Here is a 22,617-nt window from a genome sequence, read left to right on the forward strand (position 1 = left end):
GAACTGGTACATTGTCACTTCTATTCACATCCCATTAACAGGAACGAGTCAGATGGCCAAGGCCACCATCGCCTGGGCAGGAAGAACACTCCCCCGCAGCGAGCCACGGCAGGCAGGCATAGGGAAGGAAGAAAGATGGTCACCAAATAAGCCGGTCAGATGTATCTTCCTCAACAGTGCTTCAAAAAGCTTGGAGCTGACTCACTGGCCTGGTTTGGGGTCACTACACTCCCCTAAAGCAATTACTGTGGCCTCAGATGGGGTTGGGGGGGCTTGTTTCCCGAAGGGAAGTCAAAGTGCTGTTACCCCAGTAAGACGCTAGGGATCCCCTGTAGGCAAAATAAATAAATCAGTAAACAAAGCAGCCCTGGGTTGTTCTCAAACTAGGACACGCATATGACTCACCTGGGAATCTTATTAAAACGCAGATCCTGAGCCTGGAGGTCCAGGGTGGGGCCTGAGAGTCACCTTTCCAAAAGGTCCCAGGTGATGCTGGAAAGGCCCATAGGAATGATCAAGAATGAAACTGGGAAAATGCTACCTTCTCATTTATAAAATGACAATGCCACCTGCCATGCAGCGTTTCTTGGCAAAGAATACAGCGCCCTCCGGGAGTAAAGGGGATGTAATATTTGTGCTATTTCTCACCCCCTGCCGCCCCCTTGCACCCCCTAGGCCTCCTCCAACCCCACGAAAGGGCTCACAATAGGGCCAGCCGGCAGATCAGAAGCAAATATCACAACGCGGGTACAGCTTCCCATTAACTGCCTTAACTACCTCCGGCAATAATGTTGGTGTAATCCATAAGCTTCAATTACGGTTATCAGGCACTTAGGCACACCACAGAGAGGTCATTGCATAATTAATGCTCAGCCCCCATCCAGCAGCTTCAGAAAGTAGCGCAGGTGAGCCAACTCTCCCACCCCCACTCGGGGAGGACCAAGGGAGGCCAGACAGAGGCTGGCCCCACCTGGAGCCCTGAGAGAAGGTTCTTAGGCAAGGAGCCCTGGAGACATGGGGAGAGAACAGTGTGCAGTGAGTTTGAGCCAGGGACGGCAGGGAAGCCCTCCCAAGGGCCACTGTGCCAGAGTGGCCGGCCTTTAACCTCCAGGCCGAGTTCCAATCTTTCCTGTGCTGCCGCCCGGCCTGACAGCGCGAGGCACTCACCTAATGTGAAAGCCTCAATGTCCTTGCCTGCTCAAGAAGGGAACTGATAATGACCACCTCCGAGGGTGTGACGAAAACCAGGTGAGAGCGTTTGCGTATTGCTTCGAGAGTTACTCCAGGGCTCCCTGTTATCACTTCCCTGGCTGGGCCTCAATGTCCTCATCTGTAAAATGGGGATAAGCCCCGCCTCGCCTAGGCTTGAGGGATTGTCACGGAACTCAAATGAGATGACACACGTGCAAGGGGAATTCAGAGCATTGGGTTAACATGCCATCGCGTCTTAGCCACCACACGCCTGGCTTTCTGCTCACCCCTCCAGGGCACACGTGTGTCTGCTACCCCACGATAGGGCAGTGGGTGATCAACCCCACTCAAGGGGGGCGCGAATCGGATGGTTCGAGCGGGTAGAACGGAGCAGAATCTGTGACATTTCAAATGAGCCTCATGTGACACAAAAGAGAAAAACAGTCGAAGACGTTTAGGGACACAGTGCAGGGGAGAAGTGAGGGAGGAGAGACCAGAATCCCAGAGTGGGGGAAGTCAGGTGGTGGTTCAGACAGAAGCAAGGGGAGCAGGTTGGCTGCAGCACGAGTGGATGGGGCTTTGGGAGAAAGACTGAGGACTTTCCATATCGTCCTGGTATGTCCCAGCTGCTGAAATACACATCCTCACCGACTTGTACACACAGACACCGACAGACACAGACGCGGGCACAGACGAGCACAGATGAGTGCATGCATGCGCATACAAACACGGCACACTTAGAAAGACCCAGACGTATGCACGCTCACTCAGGGATACCTTAAGAATCCACCAGCCCCTTGGAAACTGGCCCTGACCGCTTCCCCACGGTCCTTTCCCGCGGACCATGTGCTTCCAAAGCTGTCCACAAGAGGGCGCGCAGGAACCAGAAGTCAGAAGTCCCCTGCGAGCTGCTCCTTTAGAATCCAGAGCTCAGAGGTTTGGGGGACCCTGCGTTTTATAACTGAGAAAGCTGAGACCCAGAGTGGGAGAGGACGTGTGCCAGCTCACGGCCCGTGACCCCTGCCCGGTCGCCCTATGGGGATGATGGTCAAGAATGGGGAGTGGTGGGGAACCTGTTGTCACCAGGCCAATTGGAGAGGAAGAGTCAAAGAAAATTAGGGATGTAGAAGGTAAGTTCTCCTCCGGGTTGTCAGACACTGCCCCTAATGTACTGTGACCTGGCTTTCTCCTCTGTGAGGAAGCTGCTGTCCCTTACCCACACTTCCCCAGTCCCTCTGGAGGCCCCAGACAGACCCTTCCTGTATCTGCCTGCATCTAGATCTTGAGATCTCTGCGCTTGCTTCCCACGCAGACCTCACGGCAGCGGTCTCTTCCCCAAACAGGCCTCCCTGATGGTGTCCTACCCTCTCACTATTTTATTTGCGCCGCGATATTGCTGCTTACGGCTATTTAAAACTGCCTCCTATAGTAATGTGCTTAAGTGTTCGTTTTGTCTCCTCCAGGAGAATGTAAACCTCGTAAGAGCAGGGGCTGGGGTGGCCTGTTCCCCAGCCCATCTCCCGACGCCCCCATACCTGGCACCCAGCAAGGTGCCTGGCTCCTGGTCGGCCGCGGTGAGTGGAATGCGTTCTGGACACCGCACCCCGGAGAGTCGGCCTCAGCTGTGTGCTGGTGCTGCCCCCTGGTGGCGCTGGGTCCCCATCGCACCTGGCTGTTTCCTGCTCACCCAGTGGGCCTTCTAACCTCCCACCCGTCATCACCAGGGCCAGAGTCTGTGATATCTGGGGGTGGAAGGAAAGCGAGCTTAGTAAAGATGAGCGCAGTGTGGACTATGGACTCCATCCGGGAAAAGACACCCTCGGAACAGACATAGGATGGTGCCTGTCTCTAAAAAGTCTAATAGAGCGAGAGAAGCCAGTCGGACAGTTCCGTTTTAAAGATGGGGTCACTGAGGCACAAGCCAGGACCAGAAGATAAAACTGCCCTGCGTCAGAAAGCCCTAAAGTAATTGGCCCATTACACCACCCCCTGATTAGAAACAGGGCGGTCTTACCTCGTGCAAAATGTATGTTCCTGAAGATCCTGCATAATTCAAAACATGCATATTTCCAGGCTAATTTTGCCGTGGAAATGAATGCAAAGTAGCAAGGTTGTGTTGCATAAATCTACCCCCATTGTGGCATATTTTTGCTTTAACGCCGCTTTTTATTTTCCCAGCATTATCTCTAATATTTCACAGAGTGCTCTCTGCTAAATTAACAGCGCAGCATTTCCTGCCGGTGGTTTGGCCTCCTTCATCACGTTTTATCACATCTCACTTCCTTTCCAGCGTTATTGATTTTCAGGTGCATTTTTCAGCAGCACCACTTAGAGAACACTTGGATGACATTGTTACGGGATACAGATAAAAGACTTAAAGTTATAATAACTTTAAATGTTGGGAATGTTGGGAAAACGGCCCAATTGTCTCCAGCATCTCCCACAGAAATGAGAAGAAATTCGGATGCATGCAAACGGAAGTGCATGCATAGAGATTGTATTTCATAACCAAACAACGTCTCCGTGTGGCGGGCTTACAGCTCCCACTTAACAACTCGCTTAGCTCCTTCGACTCCAGCAAACTGCAATTCTGACAATCTGTTTTAACTGAGGGGCTCCGCGTGATTCCCAACGCAGTGCATAAACATTTATTAGCATTTTTATGTTGCAGCTCTCCAAAGACACATACTTGAAATTCTCATAACTGTGACCTCACCCTGCGTGATCTCCCTTGCTAGGTCCTGAACCCCAGAAGGGTGGAAATGAACGACCCCACCCAACAATAGCAGATGTGGACTTCAGAACATTCCAGCCACTCACCTCATGCTCCTGCAGCAGGGCCCCTTTGCAGGCAGCATCGGCAGAGGCCCCGTGGGTGCCCGCACCCAGCCACCCTCCCACCACGTCCACTTCTCTTAAGACTGGAAGAGGGGGCTCCCCTCGGAGGAGTCCTCCAGTCTCCTCCTGCCCCCTCTTCCCATCAGCATTTGGTCCAAGTTGTCCGTCATTCTGTCCCAGCTACCTCTCCCAGACATGGAGCCTGAAGGGGCTTGAGATCCAAGTTGGGGTGGGAGATAAAGGACAACTGTCTCTCGGTTTCAAACATTTATAAGACTGACAGACTTACTACACTGCAAGCACGACCTCTCAGTTCCACTCCTGCGAATTGTCTCTTTGGCCTTGCCCTGCCCGAAATCCTGAAAGGCTCACTCGGCTTGGCCAGAGCCTGGGCCCAGGAGAGGGCAGGCTAGGCCCTAGGAAGGAGGAGAGGAAGGACAGCCAGGGCAGGCTCTGAACCCACCTGCTGGGATTCTGACCTTGAGCAAGCCACTAGTCAAGGCACTTCCCTTCTCTGCACCTCAGTTTCCACCTCTGTAGAATGGGGATAATAATACCACCCACTTCGCAGGCTCTGGGTGGCACAGTCAGCTGATGGTCAGACTCTTGGTTTCGACTCAGGTCGTGATCTCAGGGTCGTGGGATCAAGTCCTGCTGGGGGCTCCATGTTCAGCTTGGAATCTGCTTGAGATTCTCTCTCTCCCTTTCCCTCTGCCCTTCCTCCACCCCCTCTCTCCAAAATAAATAAATAAATCTTGAAAAAGAAAAATAATCATAATAACACCCACTTCCTAGGCAGGATGACTGTGACAATGCAGTGTGGTCATTTCCTAGAACCCAGATCCCGGTGTCAGCCCCCAAATGTCTCCTCCTCCAGGAAGCCCTTCTGGGCTGGGAGGGGTAAGTCCGATGATACAAGAAACAGTACTGGATGTTTCCCAGATACATCTCTTGTTCTCCTGCCTCTTCATTTTCACTTGAAAAGTCTTTCCTTCCTCTGTGTCCAGGTGCTCCCCGTCCATCCCCGCCAGATCTAAATGTCACTACTTCCCAGGTGAAGGCATCTGTTCCTCTATGAGAACTGGCCCAAGCACTTTCTACAATGAGTTGCTACGATCACAGGAGGCGTGGGTCAGCCTGGGGCCAGCGGCAGCTCCCAGCCTGATTTTGCTCAGGTGTCTTTCAAGTGATTCTCAGCCTTGGGAAGCTCCTTTTCCATCTGAGGGGTGGACGGGAGCTTAGAGGCCATTTAGGCTAACCCACCCTCGGTGTCATCTCCCCACTGACCTGTGAGCAAGACCCCAGAGCTATATTGGCGGAACACTGAGGAATCAGTTGTGTTGGTTGAGTGACTAAATGACCCTCAGAGTTAAGCCTCCGAGCCTTCTCTGTGCAGCAACTGCCCTTCCTTTTCCTCCAGCAGACCAGTAACAACATCACCTTCTAAGCCACCAGCCGGCCAGCCACACCCCCAGCATGACCCTCGGTGAAATAACAAAAAAGATGGACAATAGGTCCACTCACGTTTTTTCCCCAATGTAGTTATACACCATGGAGGTAATAACAATAATAATAATTGCAAATATTTATTAAATGCCTGTTCTGTCTGTCACTGGGATCTAGGCTTTCCCATGAATGCTCTCATTTAATCCCCGTGATAATCCATGAGGTGGGTTCTATTATTAGTCCCCGCTTTTCAGGCCAGGAGACGAGGCTGGAAAAGGCTGAACTTACCCAAGGTCACAAAGCAAGCCAGTGACAGAATTGGGGAACTTTATGAAATCATCTTTTATGCATTTGTGTTGCAATATTCTTGCATTGTTACAGTTCCCTTTCAGACCTTGGATTTTTGTTTGTTAATTTAATGTCCTAATCTCTTTTCAGTTCATTATGCCCGCTCTGCTTGTTTGGCAATGTTTCTGTGAACTGTCAATTCTGTCTTCCTCTCGAAGAGAGGAGAAATATTCTGTGGAATTTGTGAAAACATAGCTAAATAGGTAAAGTGGACATGGATGACTGGAAATGAATTTTTTAAACGAAACAACCTAGAAGGCAGACAGAATTGCTTTCAAAATGCATATGAAAATTGCAAAATCTCTCCAGGGTGCAACGACCTTATCAAGACATGATCGAATGGCTGTAAACATTCATTTCCAACTAAATTCCTTTCGGTTGATTCACTTGAACCTAGGGAGAAAACTTTACAATTTGTTATAACTTTGTCAGACAAATGCATAATTGCTGGAAAATTACTTAGAAATTAAAAACCCAAAAGTCTGGAGGTGGAGATGGAGCATAAAGAGATACCAATAAAAGCTAAAATACACTTTTAAAGTTTCAGGGCCACTCCATGGTGCATAAAAATTAATACTTAAAAAACAAGCCAGAAATACTATTTCAACCAACCTTTTCGTATTAGCTTTATTGAAGTGTAATTGCATACAATAAAATGCACAGGTGTTTAAGTGCAAGAGTTTAAGTTCTGACAAATATATATATATATATATATATATATATATATATATATATATATATATATCTATCTCCATTTAACAACCATGCGATCAAGGTGTTGATTGATATTGACATTGATAAGAGACTGAACATATCCAACACCCAGAACAACCTTGTGCCTCTTTGTAACCCATCCCCCTCCCCCCCAGTCAACCAATGATCTGTTCTCTATAATCAGAGTTTAGTTTTGTCTGTTCCGGAATTTCACATAAAATGACGTGTCTGGCACTACCCTTTTGTGTCTATCTTCTTGCACTCAGCAAAATGTTTTTGAGAGTTACCCACTTTGTTGCTTGAAGCAAGCAGGTCTTTCGTTTTACTGAGTAGTATCCCATTGTACGAAACTACCATGCTGTGTTTATCCACTCATCTCTTGATGGATATTTGGACTGTCTCCAATTTTTGGCTATTACGAATAAAGCTTCTATGAAGATTTTTACATAGGTCTTAATCTGAATATAATTATTAATTTCTCTCGGGTAAATACCTAACAGTAAGTTCCTGGGTCATATGAGAAATGTATGTTTAACTATATAAGAAATTTCCAAAATACTTTCCAAAGTGACTGTACCATTTTACTTCCTCCCAGCAGTGTATAAGAATCCCATTTGCTCCCCGTCCTGGCAAACATTTCCTAGTGTCAGCTTTTTAATTTTTTGTTTTTATTCTGAGAGGTAAGAAGTTGCATCTCACTGTTCAACCAAATTTCTTTTTACCCAACAGTCCACTTGCTTCTCAACATCAAATGTGTGCACGCCTGTATATTTGCAAGCACGCACATGTGCGCGCCCCTCCCCCGCAACCTCTTGTGTGAAGAATGTCCCGAATGAGGAAACAGCGGTGGAGTTTGGCTCCTGCACAGGCACTGACTGACCCTGAGCAGGTCACTTCAAACCTGTTTTTTCAACACTCAAATGTGGACAGGAATCCCCACTCACCAAAACCAGAACACCAAAAGCACAACCCACGAAAGAAAAATTGATAATTTGGACTTCACTAAAATTTAAAACTTCTGCTCTGCCAAATAGATTGTTAAGAGAATAAAAAGGTAAGCCATAGAATGGAAGGAAATATTTGCAAAACACCCATCTGATAGAAGAATTCTATTGAAAATATATAAAGACCTCTTAAAAGTGAATAAAAAACAAACAACCCAACCTAAAAAAGGGACAAAAGATTTAAACAGATACTCCACCAAAGAAGATGTACAGATGGCAAATAAGCATATGGAAAAAAAATACTCAGCATCATATGTCATTAGCGAACTGCAAATTAAAATAACAATGAGATACCACAACCACAACAAGCAGGAACAACAAACTCCAGGGAAAGCAAGAATGTGACTTCCAGAGTTGCCACATTATACTATTCAAAATACCCAGTTTTCCACCAAAACAAGTATGAAACATGCAAAGAAACAAGAAACTATGGCCCATTCATAGGAAAATAAGAAATTAATAGAAACAATTCCTGAGAAAATTCAACCATTAGAAAAAGACTTTCAGGGGCGCCTGGGTGGCTCAGTTGTTAAGTGTCTGCCTTCAGCTCAGGTCATGATCCCAGCATTCTGGGATCGAGCCCCGCATCAGGCTCCATGCTCAGCGGGAAGCCTGCTTCTCCCTCTCCCACTCCCCCTGCTTGTGTTCCCTCTCTCGCTGCCTCTTTCTCTGTCAAATAAATAAATAAAATCTTAAAAAAAAAAAAGACTTTCAATCAATTGTCTGAAACATGCTCAGACAGCCAACAGAGACCATAGGCAAAGAACAAAAGGAAACCAGAATGATGTATCACAAAAGAGATGATACCAACAAAGAGACAGAAATTACAAAAATGAATCAAACAGAAATTTGGAGGCTGGAAAAAATGCAATAACTGAGATGAAGAACCCACTAGAAAGATTCAAGAGTAGATTTGAAAAGGCAGAAGAAAAGAATCAATGAGCTTGAAGATAGGTCAATTGAAATTATTCAGTCCGAGGGGAGAAAAAGAAAAGAATCAAGAGAAATGAACAGAGCCTGAGACCTCTGGGACCTCATCAAGCTTATCAATATATGTATAATGGAAGTTCCAAGGAAAAGAGAGAGAGAGAAAGGAGCAGAGATAATATTTGAAGAAATAATGGCTGATAACTTTCCAAATTTGATGAAAGACAAGAATCTACAAACCCTAGACTCTCAGTGAACTCCAGGCAGGAAAATCAAAGACATCCACATCAAGACATTGCAGTCAAGTTGTCAAAAAGCAAAGACAAAGGGGGAGACTCTTGAAAGCAGCAAAAGAGAAGTGACTCGTTACATACAGGGATTCTCAGTAAAATTAACAGCTGATTTCTCTTTAGAAACTATGGTGGGGGCGCCTGGGTGGCACAGCGGTTAAGCGTCTGCCTTCGGCTCAGGGCGTGATCCCGGCATTCTGGGATCGAGCCCCACATCAGGCTCCATGCTCAGCGGGAAGCCTGCTTCTTCCTCTCCCAGTCCCCCTGCTTGTGTTCCCTCTCTCGCTGGCTGTCTCTCTCTCTGTCGAATAAATAAATAAAATCTTAAAAAAAAAAAGAAAAGAAAAGAAAAGAAACTATGGTGGCCAGAAGGCAGTTGGGATGACATTTAAGGTGCTGAAAGAGAAAACTATCAACCAAGAATTCTATATCCAGCAAAACTATCCCTTAAAAAATGAAGGTGAAATTAAGACATTCCCAGATAAACAAAAGCTGAAAGAGCTCATCATTAGTAGATCTGCCCTAAAATAAATGCTAAAGGGAGTCATTCAGGCTAAAATCAAAGGATCCTAGACTCAAAGCCTTATGAAGAAATTTTAAAACAACAGTAAAAATAGCTACAATGGTTAAAATTGTTAATGGTTAAAAATGGTTAATGGTTAAAAATGGTTAAAGGCAGTATTTCTGTATTTTTCACTCATAATCTTTCCTTTCCTAAAGATTTGAAAGACAAAGGTATAAGACAATAGGTATAAATCTGGGGCGCCTGGGTGGCACAGCGGTTAAGCGTCTGCCTTCGGCTCAGGGCGTGATCCCGGCGTTGTGGGATCGAGCCCCACATCAGGCTCCTCCGCTATGAGCCTGCTTCTTCCTCTCCCACTCCCCCTGCTTGTGTTCCCTCTCTCGCTGGCTGTCTCTATCTCTTCAAATAAATAAATAAAATCTTTAAAAAAAAAAGACAATAGGTATAAATCTGTGTTAATGGGCACTCAATGTATAAAGATGTAATTAGTGACAATAACAACATAAGGAGAAGGGGATGGATCTATAGAGGAGCAGAGTTTTTATACTCTTGAAACTAAATTGGTATTTAGTTTAGATGTTTAGATTTAGTGTAGATTTAATATGATTTTAATTGTAATCCTGAGGATAAGCACTAAAGGAAAAAACTAAAATATATACAGAAAAAGAGAAAATAAGGGAACCAAGATAGCACACTAGGAAAAAAAATGGCTAATTACAAAATAAGGCAACAGTAGAAGAACTGAGGAACAAAAATGACATAAAACATATAGAAAAACAGCAAAATGATAGAAGTCTTTCCTTCCAGTAATTACTTTAATGTAAATAGATTAAGTTCTCCAATTAACAAGCAAATGGAAATCCACTGGCAAAACAGATACACACACACATGCACACACGTTATCCAACTATAGTCTGACTACGAGAGACTCACTTTATTTTTTAATTTTTATTTAAATTCAGTTTAGTTAACATACACTGTATTATTAGTTTCACAGGTAGAATTTAGTGATTCATCAGTTGCATACAACACCCAGTGCTCATTACTTCAAGTGCCCTCCTTTTTTTTTTTTTTAAAGATTTTATTTATTTATTCGACAGAGAGAGAGAGACAGCAAGTGAGAGAGGGAACACAAGCAGGGGGAGTGGGAGAGGAAGAAGCAGGCTCCCAGCGGAGGAGGGATCCCGATGCGGGGCTCAATCCCACGACCCCGGGATCCGAAGGCAGATGCTTAAAGACTGAGCCACCCAGGTGCCCCTTCAAGTGCCCTCCTTAATGCCCATCCCCCAATTACTCCATTCCCCCTCCCACCTCCCCTCCAGCAATGCTCAGTTTCTTTCCTATAGTTAAGAGGAGAGACTCACATTAGATCCAAAGACACACGTAGACTGAAAATAAAAAGTTGAAAAAGATGTCCCATGCAAATAGTAACTAAAATACAACTGGGGTGACTATATTAATATTATACAAAATAGACTTTAAGACGAAAACTGTTACAAGTGACAAAGAAGGACTTTATATATTGATAAAAGAGTCAATCCATCATGAAGATATGGCAATTATAAACATATATGTATCTAACAACAGGGACCCAAACGTATGAAGCAAAACTGAGTGGATTAAAGGGAGAAACAGTTGTATTAGTCTGCTCAGGCAACTCTAACAAAATGCCCCAGATTGCATGGCTTAAACCACAGTAATTTATTTCTCACAATAATGGAGGCTGGGAAGTCCAAGATCAAGGTGCCAGCAAAGTAGGTTTCATTCGGAGGCCTCTTCTCGGGGCTCATGGGCAGCTGCCATCTCATTATATGTTCTCATGACCTCTTTGTGTGCATGCACAGAGAGAGAGCTCCCTCATGTCCCTTCTTAAAAGGACACTAATCCTACCAGATCAGGGCCCTACCCTTATCAACTTATTTAACCTGTATTACTTCCTTAGGGTCCCATCTTCAACTATAGCGATACTGGGGAGAGCTTCAAAATATGGGTTTGGAGGGGAGGACACAAACATTCAGTCCATAATATCAGTTCTAGAATAATAGTTGGAGACTTCAATATCCCACTATCAGAAATGGATAGAGCAACTAGACAGAGGTCAATAAGGAAATCAATATTTATCCAACATTATATACCAAGTAGGTATAACGGAATTATGTAGAACCCTCCACCCAACCACTGCAGAAATTGAAACATAGGTCCACACAAACACTTGAACACTAACATTCATAGAAGCCTTATTTATGACATCATGAACTGGAAACAACACAATGTGCATTCACTGATGAGTAGACAAATAAATGTGGTCTATCCATACATTGAAATATTATTCAGCCTCTGATGGTTAACTTTATGTCAATTTGACCGGCCACAAGGTGTCCAGATTAGACATTATTTCTAGTTGTTTCTGTGAGGGTGTTTCCAGATGAGATTAGCCTTTGCACTGGCAGACTCGGTAAAGTAGATGGCCCTCCCCAGTGTGGTTGGGCATCATCTAATCCCTTGAGAGCGTACAAGAAAAGGTAGAGAAAGGAGGGATTTGTGCCCTTTTTAAATTTTTGTTACTGAAGCATAGCATCATATAGTGTTGTATTATTGGCACAACATAGTGATTGGAAAATTCTATACATTATGTAATGTTTACCATGGTAAATGTAGTTACCATCCATCACCATACAACATTATTACAATATGATTGACTATTTCCTACGCTATACTTTTCCTCTCTGTGACTGATTTATTGTGTAACTGGTAGTCTGTACCTCTTAATTCCCTTCACCTATGTTGCTCATCCCCCACCCCCCACCTCTGGCAACCACCAGTTTGTTCTTTATAATATTTATGAGCCTGTTTGCTTGTTTGTATCTTTATTCATTTGTTTTGTTTTTTAGATTCCACACATGGGTAAGATCATATGGGATCTCTCTTTCTCTGTCCGAGTTATTTCACTTACCCTCTAGGTCCGCCCATGTTGTCACAAATGGCAAGATCTTATTACTTTTTATGGCTAAATAATATTCCTCTGTGTGTGTGTGTGTGTGTGTGTGTGTGTGTGTGTGTGTATTACATCTTTTTTATCCATTCAACTGTTGATGGACACTTAGATTGCTTCCATATCTTGGTATTGGAAATACTGCTGCAATGAACATAAGGGCGCACACATCTTTTTGAATTAGCATTTTTGTTTTCTTTGAGTAAACACCCAGTAGTGGAATTACTGGATTTTATGTTATTTTTAATTTTTTTAGGAATCTCCATACTGTACATTTCCACAGTCATCTTCTGCCCTCAGACTGGGATTTACACCATCAATTTCTCTGATTCTCAGGCCTTCACACTCAGACTGAATTACACCACCAGCTTTTCTGGGTTGCCAGCTTGCAGATGGCAAATCATGGGACCTCTCAGCCTCCACAATGAACCAATTCCTCATAAAAAATCTCCATATATATATATATATATATATATATATATATATATATATATATATATAATGTATGTATGTAATTGGTTCTGTTTCTCTGGGGAAGTCTGACTAATACAAAGCCATAAAAAAGAAAATGAAGTACTGATACACGCTATGACATGAATAAACTTTGAAAACATTATGTTTGATTAAAAAAAAGTCGATCACAAAAGACCACATATTGTATGAATCTATTTATATGAAATGCCCAGAACAGGCAAGTCAATACAGACAGAAGGTAGATTATTGTCTGCTTAGGACTGAGGGGGTTGGGGGAAATGAGGAGTGACCGTTAGGAGATGTGGGGGGCTCTTGCTGGGGTGATGAAAAGAGTCTAAAATGATCATGGTGATGGTTGCACAACCCTATGAATATTATTAAAAACCATTGAATTGTACATTCTAAGTGGGTAAATTTTTGGTGTGTGATTTATATCTCAATAATGCTGTTTTTAAAAGCTATTAAAGCTTATAAGTGAGTTAAGTAAGGTTGCAAAATACAAGATCGATACCCAAAAATCAATTGTGGTCTATATACAGAAATAAATAAGCAAAAATTGAGGTTTTTTTTGAAGTACCACTTACAATAGTAACAGAAAACCTGAAACAATTGGAGATAAATTTAACAAAACACATGCAAGGCTTCTGTGCTAAAAACGATAAACTATTTATGAGACCAAGACCTAAATAAATGAAGATATATGATGTTCATGGATCAAAAGACTTACAATTTTTAAGATGCTAGTTCACCCCAAATTGATCTGTGTACTGAATACAATCTGAATACAACCCAGCAAATTTTTCTTGTAGAAATTGGCAAGCTGAAGTCAAACTCTTACTCTTTGCAGATGACATAATACTCTATGTGGAAAACCCAAAAGATTCCGCCCCAAAATTGCTAGAGCTCAAACAGGAATTCAGCAAAGCGGCAGGATATAAAAATCAATGGACAGAAATCATTTGCGTTTCCATACATGAACAATGAGACAGAAGAAGGAGAAATTAAGGAGTCAATCCCATTTATAATTGCACCCAAAACCATAAGATACCTAGAAATAAACCTAACCAAAGAGCCAAAGAATCTGTACTCGGAAAACTATAGAACACTCATGAAAGAAATTGAGGAAGACACAAAGAAATGGAAAAACATTCCATGCTCATAGATTAGAAGAACAAATATTGTTAAAATGTCTATGCTACCTAGAACAATCGACACATTCAACACAATCCCTATCAAAATACCATCAACTTTTTTCACAGAACAGGAACAAATAATTCTAAAATTTGTATGGAACCAGAAAAGACTTCAAATAGCCAAAGGAATGTTGAAAAAGAAAACCCAAACTAGTGGCATCACTATTCTGGACTTCAAGATCTATTACAGAGCTGTAATCATCAAGACAGCATGGTACTGGTGCAAACATAGATCAATGGAACAGAATAGAGAACCCAGAAATGGACCCTCAACTCTATGGTCAACTAATACTCAACAAAACAGGAAAGAATATTCAATGGAAAAAAGACAGTCTCTTCAACAGATGGTGTTGGGAATATTGGACAACCACATGCAGAAAAATGAAACTGGACCATTCCCTTACACCATAACAAAGATAAACTCAAATGGATGAAAGATCTAAATGTGAGACAGGAATCCATCAAAATCCTAGAGGAAAACAGAGGCAGCAACCTGTCAACCTTGGACAAAGCAACTTTTTCCAAGACACACCTTTAAAGTCAAGGGAAACAAAATCAAAAATGAACTATTGGGATTTCATTAATATAAAAATCTTCTGCACCGCAAAGGAAACAATCAGCAAAACTAAAAGGCCACCTATGGAATGGGAGAAGATATTTGCCAATGACGTTACAGATAAAGGGCTGGTATCCAAGATCTATGAAGAACTTCTCAAACTCAACACAAACTCAAGAACAAACAATTCAATCAAGAAATAGGCAGAAGACATGATTTCTCCAGAGAAGACATCCAAATGGCCAACAGACACATGAAAAAGTGCTCAACATCACTCAGCATCAGGGAAATACAAATCAAAACCACAATGAGATACCGCCTCACACCAGTCAGAATGGCTAAAATTAACAAATCAGGAGGCAACAGATGTTGTTGAGGATTCACGGAAAGGGGAACCCTCCTACGCTGTTGGTGGGAACGCAAGCTGGTGCAGCCACTCTGGAAAACAGTAAGGAGATTCCTCAAAAAGTTGAAAGTAGAGGGGCGCCTGGGTGGCGCAATCGTTAAGCGTCTGCCTTCGGCTCAGGGCATGATCCTGGCGTCCTGGGATCGAGCCCCACATCAGGCTCCTCCGCTGGAAGCCTGCTTCTTCCTCTCCCACTCCCCCTGCTTGTGTTCCCTCTTTCGCTGGCTGTCTCTCTCTCTGTCAAATAAATAAATAAAATCTTTTAAAAAAAAAGTTGAAAGTAGAGCTACCCTATGACCCAGCAATTGTGTTATTGGGTATTTACCCCAAAGATACAAATGTAGTGATCCAGAGGGGCACCTGCACCTCAATGTTTATAGCAGCAATGTCCACAATAGCCAAACTATGGAAAGAGCCCAGATGTCCATCAACAGATGAATGGATAAAGAAGATGTGGTACATATATACAATGGAATATTACTCAGCCATCAAAAAATGAAATCTTGCCATTTGCAATGACGTGGATGGAACTAGAGGGTATGATGCTAAGCAAAATAAGTCAATCAGAGAAGGACTGTTATCATATGATCTCACTGATATGTGGAATTTAAGAAACAAAACAGAGGATCATAGGGGAAGAGAGGAAAAAATAAAACAAGATGAAACCAGAGAGGGAGACAAATCATAAGAGACTCTTAATCACAGGAAACAAACTGAGGGTTGCTGGACGAGGGGTGGGGTAAAGGAATGGAGTAACTGGGTGATGGACGTGGGGAAGGCATGTGATGTAATGAGCACTGGGTGTTATATAAGACTGAGAAATCACAGACTTGTATCTCTGAAATCAATAATACATTATACGTTAGTTAGAAAAAGAAGAAATTGGCAAGCTAATTCTAAAATTTACATGAGAAAGTAAAGGATGTTGGCTAGTCAAGCATTGTTTTAAAAGGAGTCAAAATTGGAGGGTCCATAGTACCTGACTTGAAGATTTAAGATAAAGCTGCAGAAATCACGTTTATATTATTTATTATAAATATAATTAAATTATTATTATTTATGGTGAAAGGATAACCCCCTCGAAACTGGAGACAACCCAAAAGTCCATCAACTGGTGACTGTATAATTCAATTATGACACACAGTAAATGGAACAAACTGAGACAAACGACGTGGAGGAATCTTAAAAGCATTATGCTAAGTGGAAGTCAGACAGACACGAGAGGCTATTTACTCTATGATTTCATTCGTATGACATTCTGGAAAAAGCAAAACAATAGGGACAGCGATCAGTTCACTGATGACGAGACGGAACTTTCTGGAATGATAGAACTGTTCTCTACCTTGATTATTGTGGTGGTTACCCAAGTGTATACATTTGTCAAATTCATAGAACCATACACCTAAAATGATACCTTTTCCTGCACGTAACGTCCACCTCCATAAACCCAACTTTAGAGAAATTCGGGATTATCCGCAGGAATTCAACTTTGTGCCATCGGCAGTTATATCACTCTCCCTAGTATATGCTGCACATTTGCCACACTAAGCAGTCTCTCGTTTTCGACTGAGCTTCACGAAGAGCAAGAGATTTGTATTTATAAAAGAGGGGGTACCTCCACATTTCTGGCCCCCTTCCTTTTTCCTTCATGGTTTTGGTATTCTTTATCATGTCTGAATGGAAATTAATTTATCACTGATTTTACTGTATTTGCTAGTAGAACTTTTCTTGTAAAATTGAGAGGTGGCAAAACAGCCATTTTGATCTTAATTGATACCACAAACCATGAATAATTCCCAAATCGACTTTTTCCTGAAAGATTAATAGTCTAAGTAGAATTAAATAACTACAAATTAAATACAGTTCCTAGAAGTTACTTTTATTTAATGTTAAAAATGCTATTCTGCCAAACAATTCCATAAAGATTGGAATTATAAAAGATAATTGAAACTCTATTATTCTGCCTACTACTCTTATTTAAATTTGTATAAACATTTACTGGTTCCAAAAGAATAATAGGTTCCTAAAGTTATCTAGCTAACACATTCTCTCTTAACATGCATGTGAGTCTATTTTCCTATCAGTCTATTTTCCTATTGATTTAAATATTTGAAACTTAGCAATTATTTTGCACATAAAATTAACATCTTTCAATTATCATTGGTCATTGTACTATTTCACCCTAGAATCATACATGTGTATGATATCGTACATATATGTGTATTCACCTACTGATTGAAATCGTTTCAATATATAAAGCACAACAGAAGTTTTTCAGTTTGAGTTACTTCTAAAATGCTTACCTATGTTTGAAAATGTTCAGATATTAATAATAAATTCAAATGACCCGCCTTGCTTGTATTCCTGATGTAATTACACTGGTTACCTATGATGTCTGTCTCCTAATGACAGGAACATCAATCGTGCACAGTCTCCCAAGATCTCAGGAACGACACTGAAATAGGCTTTCGACTAATTGACCTTCCAAAGGCTGAAGCCCAGATCCAAGAGGAGGGCTTGGCTGAGTTGGAAGGCTGAAACCAAACTTCGGGGCATGCTGACTTACCATGGTTCTCATCAGCCCTGGGACGTCTCTTACAGGAAGTCAGCAGGGCCGTTGACTCCCCTAGCACGCCAGAAACCGCTCTACAGCCCGGCAACAAAGCTTTATTGAATGCCACCATGTGCTGAGCTCTGTGCTAGGCACCAGAGAAACAGTGGCAAACGAGAGAGTCTGGTCAGAGAGAAGTAACCTGTTACACTGCCATGTGCAGGATAGACATGGGTGCACCCTGGCCCCAATATATGCCATCAGCATACCAGCACAAGCCTTCCCATAAATCCTATGAAGTGAAGAGTGAGTCCAAAAGAGGGGAAGGGGGAGAGAAAGGGCTCCCACACAAAGACCATTGAGAAGATGTTTGTTAAATAAATTAATTTCAAATTCCAAGGTAGCCACGCCAGCCCTCTTCACCACTGCTAAGTACCCCCAGCTGGGTTTAGAGCAAAGACCCAGAGAAAGAAGCCAACTTTGACTACATCCGCCTGCTGGCAGCCCTTCTGCAAACACGCCAGTATTTACACATTCTGGTCTACACTTCCTGCTGCCCTGCCCTTTTCCTTTCTCCACCCTGCTCTTGGAACCCCAGCCCTTGGGGGAAAATGGGGTTATGGAAACTATATTTATTCCCTGGAGCTGGCTGGTCTCTACCCTGACCCCTCCTCTTGGACAGAAGGAAATGCCCACAGTAACACCTAGGGTTCTCGGACTGCAAGCAGCAGATGTGGACTTCAGCCGGTTTATGTAAAAGAGGCGCTGGAAGAGTTCAGGGTTGCTCGCAGAACCGAGGAAAAAGCAGCATGGCGTTGGGAAGGAACAGCAAGCCGGGCAGCTCTGGGGCAGGAAACGGAAGCCGTAGGCAAATTTAGTTCTCGTGGTGGCAGCTGCTGTTTCTGTTCCAGGTTCCATTTCAAATGAAGACAAAATTATCAGTGGGTTCATTGGCCTGGCCTATGTCGTGTACCCACACCCCTGTGGCCGGAGGAAAGCAAGCCTATGAACTGATGGCCCCCCCAAAGGCTGCAAAAGCGGGGAGGAGGGCGCACTCCTAAAGTGAGACTGGAATGTTCTTGCTCAAAAAGAGAATCAGTATCTCCTTTGTATACTCTTTGCCTCTCATCGACAGAGGGAAGCAGCAGGAGTGCCTATCAGGGAGATCTAATCTAACTGGAGGGTCCCCTGTGGAAGTCAGGTCTGCACTGAGTTCTGAAGGACAAGAAGTTAGCCAGGTTTAGGGGTGAGTGTGGGGGAGTCCTGAACAATGCGGAACCACAGGAAACAAGGAAGGAAGAGGTCTGTGCAACCTTCCCGATACCCTGTCCCCCGTCCAATCCTGGCCCCTCACAGTGCACACTGATCATTTGCCAGATCCTTCCCTCTTCTGACAACACCTCCTACATGTCTGTTCCAGAGCCACCCTCATACCACCTCCGCTGGGTTGAGGGGTGGAGCTTGCGATGAATGCAGGGCTTAAGCCAGAGGCTGGGTCTACTCAACTGACCACAATGATTAGTCAAGGGTGATTATATGACCTGAGCCAGACCACTTAGAGTAAACCTCAAGGCTTCCGAGAAACAGTGAATTATTTTTTCCCACCAAACTGAAACACTTGAATGTCGGGGGAAATGGGAAATCTCTGTACCTTCTGCTCAATTTTGCTGTGAACCGAAAACTGCTCTTAAAGATAGTCTGTTTAGGGCACTCAGGTGGCTCAGTGGGTTAAGCGTCTCCCTTCGGCTCAGGTCATGATCCCGGGGTCCTGGGATCAAGTCCTGCAGTGGGCTCCCTGCTCAGCGGGGAGTCTGCTTCTCCCTCTCCCTCTGCCTCTCCCCCCAGCTCCTGCTCTCTCTCTCTCTCTTTCTAATAAATAAAATCTTTTGTAAAAATAGTCTATTTGAAAACAAACAGACAAATAACAACAACAAAACTCTGAATGCTATAAGGTCGAGACTGCTTGAAGCCCTTTTGCCATCCCATGGAGCCTGAGCACAAAGCCAATACTTCGAGAAGGGCCCAGACCAGGATTTGTGTGATGACATTTTTGAGCTGCTGGGTCAAGCTACAACTAAAGCCAGGAATCTCCCTGCACTTTCCAGTGACCTGAGCCAGTAAATTCCATTTGGCTTCCACAAGCTCTCCCCTGCCACTCCATACACCATCTGGGATGAGAATCAGAGCCTTTTACCTTTGAGACCAGGGTCACTCCCTCGGCCCCGGGACCCAGGAGACCAACTGGAAAACCTGGGCTCAGGATGAGCTGAGTTCACGCAACAGGATGAACTTTAGTTCAGCAGTCAAACTCTCCTGGGTACAAATCTGGTTCTCGCCTTCTCCCTGGGTGGCCTTGGGCTAGTGACTCAACATCCCTGGGTCTCAATTTCCTCATCTGTAAAATAGGGGTGCTAATGAGACTGCCCCCACAGCATCACTGCAAGGACTGACATGTTGCATATAGCACATTGGGCCTGAATCCGCCCTCCAATGTGTGTTAGCTGTTAGGAAAACTCAGCCGAGAGGGACTGACAGCGGTACTCGATTCCCACAGATAAACTGCTAAACTGGGCGAGACGGCCAGCCTGCTTGTAGATGACCCGGATGCATATTACAGGGGCTGTAGGGAGTAGCACTTCTGGCTACTCTAGATCTCACAGAAACAAAAAGGCCTGCACAGTCCAAAGCCAGGTGCTTTCCAGAAGCCAGACCCGGAAAAAAAGGTGATGTCTCTGGTAAACGTTTTTTGTTAAAGAGTAGCTAGCTCTTTGCTAATCTTCGGCAGTTTTCCCACTCTTTTCCCATGTGGGGACCTCCTTTTTGCTGACAAGCCCTCATCCCTGGCCATGTACCCCATGCTTTGGGATTTGCCTAGCCTGACATTGGCTCTTCTGCGCCTCATCCTTCTCTGGCAAATGAGCCCTGCCTTCAGAATCCTCCACCCACCGCCAGCTCTGCAGCTTGGCTTCACTCCCTGATTATTGTATCCCCTGCACTGCTGGCTCGGACCCAGTGCCAGCCAATCCCAAGCCTTCCCAGAACCTTACACATGAGTTCCAGCAACAATGAATTGCCCATTAGAGTACTACCGCAATTGGGGCTATGGTTGCCTGCCAAAGACAGAATACTGTGCAGCAATGGCTCGCTCTGATAGGGGTTTATTCATCTCCTACAATGAGGAGTAGGCAGCCAAGGGCTGGGATGACAGCTCATCTCCATGCTTCTGCCCAGCCATCCTTAGCTTTCTTCCTCAGATCTTTTGTCTCATGGTTACAAGATAGCTGCTGCCCGTCCAGACCTCAGGTGTGCATTAAAGACCAAGCCTATGGGGCACCTGGGTGGCTCAGTCAGTTAAGCATCTGCCTTTGGCTCAGGTCATGATCTCAGGGTTCTGGGATCAAGCCCCGATGTGGGGCTCTCTGCTCAGCAGGGAGTCAGCTTCTCCCTATCACTCTCCCCCGTGCTTTCCCTCTCTCTTTCTCGCTCTCAAATAAATAAATAAAATCTTAAAAAAAAAAAAAACACAGAACATACAAGAAAAAGGAGCAACAAAGACTATACTTATATCCAAAAAGTAAAGCTTTCCCAGAAATCCTCACTGGCTACAAGTATGTCGCATGGTCACATCCAGCTACGAGGGAGTAAGAATACTTAGGGGGAAATGCTGACATACAAATAAAATATGGGTAATGTCAGTAAGGAAAAAGGATAGATTAATATAAGGTAAAATAGGGGTCAGCAAACTACAAGCAATGAACCACATCTGGCCCATGGCCTATCTTTATAAATAAAGTTTTATCAAAACACAGCTGCACCCATTTGTTCACAACACAACAACAGCAGTGTTGAGTAGTTGCTACAGAGACTGTATGGCTCAAGGAGTCTAAAACATTTACTTTCTGGTCATTTATGGAAAAAGTTTGCCAACTCCCAGGGTAGACTATTAGTAGTGTCTACCACAAGTAACAGCAAAGGAAAGACGTAATATTTTTTTCTGGAAAGAATATATTATTTTTGAAAGAACATCCCACTCTTCATAAGAAAAATCAGATATGGAGAGAGTCCAGATGTCCATCGACAGAGGAATGGATAACGAAGATGTGGTATGTATATATAATGGAATATTACTCAGCCATCAAAAAGAATGAAATTTAGCCATTTGCAACAACGTGAAGGAAACTAAAGGGTATTGTGCCAAGCAAAATAAGTCAGTCAGAGAAAGCAATTATGATTTCACTCAAATGTGGAATTTAAGAAACAAAACATGAACACAGGGGAAGGGAAGGAAAAATAAAATAAGATAAAAACAGGAAGGGAGGCAAACCGCAAAAGACTCTTAACTACAGGGAACAAACAGAGTTGCTGGAGGGGAGGGGAGGTGGGGGGATGGGGAAATTGGGTGATGGGCATTAAGGAGGGCACTTGATACAATGAGCACTGGGTGTTTTATGCGACTGATGACTCACTCAAGTCTAACCCTGAAACCCATAATACACTATATGTTAACTAAATTGAATTTAAATAAATATTTTTTAAGAAAAGAAAAATCAGAACACTTTTGGCTCTGCTTACATTTATTTTACAGCTGAGTATTAATTTTTAATTTTGAATTACATATAAATGAGGAGCCTCATAAACTTCAGGGCTTAGGGACAATAAAGGTTTAAATTGGCCTTGATTTTCAAGCACTTCTTCTGGGGGTCTGACTTCCATCCATTCCACAAATAGGTACTGAGCACCTACTATGGCAGGTGTGTGTCAGGTCCTGGATAAGGACAGGATGGATGAATAGATGGACGGACGGATAGATAGGTAGGTAGATAATAAACTGAGAGAGAGCAAGAGAGAGAGCCAGAGATCATGATAATTATGCCACGCCTTCTCAATTTTGCCTAAAGCATATGTATGTAAGAAGAAGGGAATATAGACCCCAGTGGGTACGTGGCTAAAGGCAAAGCTGCTGTAACAGATTCCTTTATAACTGCATAGGTACATAAAGGACAGAAGTTCATCTCCCTCTCGTTTAGCACTTTCAAGGTAGGCCGTCCACGTTGGCAAGTGTCTCTGCGCCACACAATCAGGGACCCTGGCTCTTTCCATCATACTGCTCGCAGAACAGCTAAGACATTCACCCTGCATGTAGCATGTATTACTTGCTTTTACC

Source organism: Ursus arctos, unplaced genomic scaffold (assembly GCF_023065955.2).
Source record: "Ursus arctos isolate Adak ecotype North America unplaced genomic scaffold, UrsArc2.0 scaffold_23, whole genome shotgun sequence".
NCBI classification, from domain to species: Eukaryota; Metazoa; Chordata; class Mammalia; order Carnivora; family Ursidae; genus Ursus; species Ursus arctos.